This window comes from Thalia democratica, chromosome 6 (genome assembly GCF_965202585.1).
Source record: "Thalia democratica chromosome 6, ktThaDemo2.hap1.1, whole genome shotgun sequence".
Classification (NCBI taxonomy): domain Eukaryota; kingdom Metazoa; phylum Chordata; class Thaliacea; order Salpida; family Salpidae; genus Thalia; species Thalia democratica.
In genome coordinates this window covers 62659078-62667442 of record NC_139170.1, presented here as the reverse complement: position 1 = coordinate 62667442, position 8365 = coordinate 62659078, and positions in this window count along the sequence as shown.

Sequence of the window (8365 nt, the reverse complement as noted above, 5' to 3'; positions counted from 1 at the left end):
ACAAGCTATTCAAAGAATTTCTGTATTTTTGTTTAACTGGTCATCGCAGGTATTTTATATATATTAAATTTGTTTGTTTTAAGATGTTGTAAATTATTAAAAAAGCATTTAAGTTTAAAGTTAATGTGTAATTTAGATATTTCAAAAATAACTTAGCTGTCACGTTTTGTATATAATATGTTTGTTTTTAGAAATCTAACAATAACTATTTTTATAATATATTTAAAGAAGTAGCTCATTGCATTAATTGATTAATAAAAATAATTTTATTTTCCGTTGCTTAGAAATATCTGACTATTTTTTAAATATTGTCGTTTTAAAAGTGTAGTATCAGTTCTGAAAATTAACAAATTTATATAAAAAAATAATGATTAAATCAAGTACAACAGCTTGTCAACTGCTTCAAACTTCTGAAAATAATTAGTGAATTTCACTGTAAATTCAAATAGTTTTTTTAATTATAAAATTTAATTGTCTGCTAGATAGTTTTAAAAAACAAAAAAAAATTATCATCTATGATTTATTTATCTTGAGTCGTTTAATTATTATATATTGTAAGTAATCTCCATTTAAATATCAACTAAATATATTTAGATTGTAAAACTTAATACAGTCTAAATCGTAAAAAAAACAAGTTTTTCACGAGCTATGACATTTTATAATATTTTAATTTGACACGAATGCATTTGTTTGTGCTATATATAAATGAGTATAAATTTTGATTAAACAGGTGTAAGCCTTTCCTACTCGAGATAATTTTTAAAAACTTTATGATATTTAGATTAAAACTATTTTTATATTGTAGTTATTAAATATATTATCAAACTGCATAAAAAAAACTCATGATTAAACCTAATATAAAAACTCTGTAGATAAATATTTAGACTTAAGATAAGTTAAAGTCAAATACAAATTTTCTAATAAAAAAATTTTTTAAAGTCGAATACTTTTTAATCATAAAATTCAAGAAGTAATTTTAAGTTTATGTAGTAATGTAAAAATAAACATTAATTTAAACTTACACACTCTATTAAAGTTTTTTTGTCTTAAACAAGTTGTTTTTACAGTCAATGAAAAGTTTTAAACACCTGATTTAAAAAAATTTAAATTACAAATACTCCTCCCTTAAAATGATTAAACCGCTGTTCTTCTTACGCCAAACTTTTACAAACAAAAATATTTAAAAAACTAACTACTGTGTTTACTTTAAATAATCGTATTAAACCACAAACTATAATATAACTAGATCTTAATAAAACTAAGATATTATGAATATTATATTGAAAATTCTTGCGTTAATGCACTCTCTTTTTTAACGACCCTTGTCGTATACTAATCATCTTCATACAATTTATTATTAATAAGACAATATTCAAAAATATTCAAAAAATTTTCAAAAAAAAAACTTTTTGCTACTTTAAAATAATCTAGTTTTAATCGAATTTACTTTTATCGTAAAGAGTAATTCAATGTATCTAGCATTTTCAGTAAGGAAAATATTTTTCTACAGTTTCACATTTTAAGTTTTGTTTTTATAAGTAAACTTTATTATTTTTTCAAATATTATAATTTTATTTTCTGATAAGATAGATAAAATAATTTTATAGCAAGAATGTAGTTAAATTTTTTCTCGGTGTTTAAAATGTTTAAGAACTTTTTTTAAGTTGGACCAAAATACCAAGTTATTTATTTACTATTTCTTTTAATGTTTTATTTAAGTTTGAAATAAGGTTTTCGAAAACTTAAGCAATAATATTTTAAACATAACAAACTAAATAAGACAACTACTGTTTCAAAATGTTAAAATTATATAACTTAATTACAAAACTATCAAATTGATTGCAAAACACTACAATATACTTTTTTTTAGTATTTTATTTTTTTAATAAGAATGACTTCACATCAAATTAGATAAAACTTATGATAAAATAATATAGCTATATTATGGTAAAAAACTAAAAAGTTAAAGTAGTTTCTAATAGAAATAATGTTAAATTTATTTCATAAAAGAATAAAGTGACAGAAAGTAACCATAACTATATGTTATAAAAATTTCATAAAATAGTAAACAGCAAACAATATTTTTTCTTACAAGAATGAAAAATGTTTACCTTTGAACTTGATAAACGTACGATGGTCATGTGTGTTTATATATTAATCAACTGTTAATGATAATAAAATCTGACGTGAAATATATTTAATTTTTAATTTCTAAGTAGTTTTAATATTTAATTCTTTATTTTATACATAATAAATTTGAATTTTGCTTTTTATTTGTAGTTTGACAAGAAACATTTTTTTTACAAAAACAATATTTCTATCAACTTTCATGACTATCTTATAAAATGTACACAAATATATACATAAAAAATTTTTTTTTTTTTGAATCCTTAAGAATATTTTTTTTTTAATATTTTTCAATAAACTTAACTTAATACTTTCTTATCCGAAAATAATTATCAAGTCAAAAATTTGCTTGTCTCTTTGAATCGCACATGAGATCTGCAAGATGAGAGCAAAGTAGCATTATAAATTATTTCAAATTTTAAATTAAATCATTTTAAATTTATTATAAATGTAGCATTAAGCATTCGTTGTTTTCCACTTGATTAGAAGTATTAATATTATTAGTTTTAATCTTTTTTAGTGAAACTATCAGTATTTTAATATCTTTATGTACTTTTTTTATTAAAGTTTAAGATTTTCAATTAGTTTTTAATTTACATGAAATAATAAATATATATTGAATTGAAAAAAATATATATAATTATCAAATTAATTAAACTAGTAGTTTTTCGTTCAACTACTACAATAAAAACTTGTGCTTAGTTTTATAATTTAATTGTTTCTTAGTTTTGTAAAATGTTTTTAAAACTTATTCTAAAACTTTATAATTAATTTAGAAATATAAAAACTAAAATTAATATGTGATATCAATTAATTTTCAACAGATAATATATAAGATATAGTTATTTTTTTTACTATCAAACTCATTAATTTCTATTAATGAGACTTAAAAATTGTAAAAAAAAATCTAAATTTTGCCGCAAACGCTAGTTTACATAAATAATTATAAATCAAAGTAAAGAATGATGCTTGTAAGTTCATAGTATCACAGTTTTATAATTCGTTCTTTATTTTTGAACGATGTAAATAGTCGTTTAGATTTGTAAAATTGGTATCTTAAAATGGAAGTTAACAAAAAACAACGTACATATAATAAAAGCAAACGTAGTTAATATTCGAATTCGAGTAGATATTTAGTAACTATACTTATTTCGTTTAAAATGTCTTTATTTAAAATCTTGTTGATTTATACTAACTATATAGAACTATATACTATAAACTATAGAAAACTATTTATTAGTTTAAACTTAAATTTAATGAGTATAAGTTGTTATTGTTAGCAGTTATTCAGATTAGAATAGATTCTTAACTTTACTATGTACTTAAACAAATTTATTAAATTTTATATAAAACTTTGATGTGTACAGTAAAATTTTGCTGGAACACAACAAAATTTTTTCCTACGACTAAACAGTCGTTTAAAACTGAAAACGCAACATCAATAAATTGAATTTTTAACAATCGCTTTAAGAGGAAAATTACAAACAGAAGTACACTAATGTTTGCGGTTTTCCCTAAAATAAATTTATTCTTGGCAAATATATATATTCTCTCTACTAAAATAATTAATCCTTGTAACATGTTTGTTTATATACTTGTGGTAATTCGTAAAGTTTACTATAGAAATAAAAAGTTTTTTATTATTTATTTAAATAAATTCTTAAGTAGTAAACTTTAAATGACTAATAAATAGTTTACATATACTTTACAATTAATTCGTTAAGGTTTAAAAGTTGTTTTTTTTTTCTGATATCTTTCAGTTTTTTTTTCATAAACTCCAAATCTTGTAAATTTTGAAACTAAATAATGTAAATATAAATCTAAGGATTATAAATATCAACTGAAATATGCAACAACTTGTTTAAATTTAAACACACATCGCTTAAAAAACGACAAGCATAAAAAACCTTACAACAAAAATTTATCTTAAATATACTCATGTTTTTAAACACCACTTTGCTCCTAAATTTTTTTTATATTAATATTTGAGTTTTTTTTTTCTTTGAACTAATAAAAAAACTAATGCTCGTAAAACTTTTATTCAAACAACTGAAAAGACAATACTTGCAACAAAAAAACTTGAAACTTTATTCCGAATTGTTTGATAATTGGATCTTTAATTCACAAAGTATTGCTTATCGGAATAAAATTTTCTGAATTTGAATTAATAGAACTTGAAATTCCTGAATTTAAATTTTGTGACGATCACCTACAAAAAACGTCATACAAATAAAATACTAAATCACTTACATACTAAATTTTTAATACATTTCGTATCGGTTAAGATTTACGCAATTCAACCTTAAACTGTTTTTAATAATTAGATAAGAGGACTTCTACAAAGAAAAAAATAGTAATTTATTTTTATTTAAGTTGTATGGTTTTATCAGTTTTAATTTACGACTTCGGAACGTTTGTTTATTAGTGAAAAAAGCTTAGCTTATAATGAAATGTTTTTTAATAACAAACTTAAAATTGAGTTGAAGAATTGAGATCTATTCTTTCATCTTATTAATAAGCATTATAAAGAAAAACTGACGAAGTATAAAATACGCTTTGTTTCTGCTTTGAAAGCATTACATCGATTAAAAATTTTAAGTGTTAAAAATAATAAAGAGATCACCAAATATTTATGAGCTATTTTATAAAATTTAAAGTAGTATAATTATAAAGAATAAAATTGCAAACATACTATAAAATTAAATATAAATATATAAATTCACTTTAGATAGTTTCAAGAAAATGAATATTTATTTTTTGTTTTAGATAACTAAACTAGCACTCTAAATTTTGAGTAGTTTAGTATTTGAAAAACGTACTTTTAAGCTTGTTTTTACTCTTGAAGAACTTAAAATAGTATTACCTGTTATAGTTAGAACTTTAGTTATGATACCTTTAAACCATCTTCTAATACATTTAGTTAAATGTTTTTATTCTATAATTTTTAAAAACATTTCTCAATTGCTTGAAAAATTTGAAATGAGAATTTGATGTGAATTTTGCTTTCAACAAAGTCATAAAAAAACTTAATTTCTTTGTTTTAGATAACTAAATTAGCAAGATAAATTTTTAGTATTTTAGTATAGAAACACGTGATTTTAAGCTTGTGTTTACTATTATAGAACTTAAAATAATAATACTAGTTACAATAAGAACTTTATATATAATATTTTTTGACAATCTTCTAAAACACTAGTTAAACTTTACGACTAAAGTATTTTATTCCCCTAGCGGAAGAATGACACAAACAAAAAGGTATATCGCAAAAATAACTAGAAAAAAATAAAAATTAAGTTTTTAAAATTTGGATTCTCTTCCTCTAAAGGATTATTTTGAAACCGTTGTAAATACGGTATACATATATATAAGAATAAAAAAACTACTATATTTTGTTTAAAACTACTTTTTGGTGATCTACTACATTATTGATATAAAAATTAGTTGACGATTCACTCAGTATTTTTAAATTTAAATTTAAGTAAGGTGTGCATTTTCAAATAAATATCATTTTAATCGAAAAGTTCATTTATTCTTATTATAAATTTTAAAATTAATTTTACTTAAATTAAACCATTTTCTTAAAAATCTTAATATATTAAAAACTAACTAAGTATTTTTCTATTAAGCTAAAAAACTGCAAAAAAACAGTTTACAAAAACAAAATGATTTGTTAACTATTTTAATTTCAATATGACTTTGTTAAAAGCAAAACTGTCAAAACTTAAATCAACAACTCGTTCTTAATTTATCAAGCAATTATAAAAAGTGTTTTAAATATTAAAAAACTAATAAAAATTTTTATTCATTTAATAATAACACACTTTAAGTAAACTACCAAATGTCTTTGTTTAAATATTAACTAAAAATATTATTTTTCTGTTTTGTTTTGTTTATGTTATTTTTTTATTGACTGACCAACAAATTAAAAGTTTAGTTTTAAACTAATAATTTTTGTTGTAATGTTTTAATTTTTTAATAATTTTAAAAAAATGTTCAGAAAATTCTAGCATAAGTAAAAGTTTTCCTTACAGTTAGTTAGTCACATCTTTATAATATTGTTAAAAGACTGATGAAATCATTAATATTTCTTTTAAACAACTATCTAGTAAATTTATTTTGTTATCAATACTAAAATAGTAAAAAATAAACTAAAACTCTTTAAAGTTCGTCAAAAATTTAGTTGTCTCTTGCGACCATTAAATAACAAGGAGTAGTTTATAGATTAAGTTTCATTGAAAAGTGTAAAGATATTTTTAAATGATATCTAAATATTAAATTGAACAGTTTTTATTTTTAAAAGATTTCCAAACTACATAATTTTTTTTTAATTAATATCATTTTCATTTAATTTAGTTTTCTTTTTTAATACTTACATGTGTCAAAATGCACGGCACGAAATTTATGCACGATAAGTCATTTTTAAACTTATTAAAATACTTTTATTTATTAATTTTTATTAGATCTATTCATTTTTTTTATTATCACTTTTACACCTAGCCCTTGCATATATGCCTTTTTTTTGCTGTTGTTCTATTTTTTATTAGTTTCTATGTTTATTTAATATTTTACCATCGCTGTTGTTCCTAAGTTTACTCTTGGTCGGTAACTTTTAATTTGTTTAACTTCTTATTGTTATTATTTTTTTATAATTTATATAGTAAAACTTTTTTTTCATTACGTTGGTCAGTTTTTTTTTTTTACTATTTCTTTAAATTTTTAAATTTTTGATGTATTTTCTATTTTCGTCTCAGTTATTACTTTTGCAAAAGTGTCTTTGTGCAAAACTGACCCGCCTCTTAAAAAAATATTTAACAATACACTTTTTTTTGTTTACTGTAAAAGATTTTCTATCCTACAAATTAAATATATATACCTACATTTAGTGGTATATTGAAGTTGGTGTTAAGATAAGTTAAAATAAAACATTTTACCCACAACTATACAAGTTTAAATAATGTCATGTTTGGTAACTTTACACACCCAGAATACAACTTATTTTCAAATCAAGACTCTGTGGAAATCATATTAAAATTTTTATTCAAAAAATTTCTGCTTTAGTTTAAATTTCGGTTATCTATTGCCGGATAATGCAATGAAATCCGGTAGACTACTATTAATGAAAACAAAAGTCTAATGTTAAATATAAACAGACGTAATCATGATTTAATCTAAAAAAAATTATATTTTTGTTTCGAAAGATCGCTATACTTTATTTTACAGTTCATAATCTACATAGATACACTTAATTATCGTACGAGCATCGTGTGATGCTCAAAGGTTATTAAATTTCAAAACTTTTAACGGCTTTATTCTTATAGTTGTAAATCAAACATTTCTGTTTTTATAAGTAATGTAAAAGTAAGTATGTAATGTAAAAGTAAGTATGTTTAGGAAAAATAATTATGTTTTGAAGTTGTGTTTGTTAGTTGTGGTGTATTAAAGTGATACTTCATAAAAAAAATTAATTTAAATTGTTGAAATTTCTAAAAAGTTAAATAGTTTGTTTTCATATTTTTTTTTAATTAAACTGTAGAAAAATAAGCTCTAAAATTATAAACTCATGAATTGAAAAAAGACATGTCTTATTCAAATAGAAGTTCAATAACTGAAATAGTACACGGAAGTAATCTTAATTTTTAGAAATTTATATTATTAAACAGTAAAACAGTATCTTTTTATCGTTACACAAAAAAAAAATAATCGAAAAAAGTTGAACTATCCTTTTAAAACTAATAAAATCTTAATACAAATAAAAGAAGGTTTAACGATTAAAAATCGCTTAAAATAATATTCTCTTCCTTAAAACTAAAAACTGTTTATCGGTCATATAATCTATATACATAATAGATTAAACATAAAGTGAATGTGTGTTTATTAGCTAAAAGGTTTCGGCGTAATTAAACTAAAACATAACTACTAGTTGGATTTTTTATAACAATATTTGGTAAATGATACACAATTTTTATTAATAATATCTTGGAATACATCTTGATGTTAAGATGAAGATAAAACTTTGAGCAGTGTTACTTAAATAGTGAAATTTCAACTTGTTAAAAATTTTATAAAATTCAAAATAAAAATATTAAAAACAATTTGCTTTCATCTACTATCAGTTATACTTAATTTTAAATGTTTTAACGATTTTATTATATTATAAACTTATTATTTTATAAACTATATAAAATCTTAAACAACATCATTAAGTGCTATTATATCTCTGAGATTAAATAAATTACAA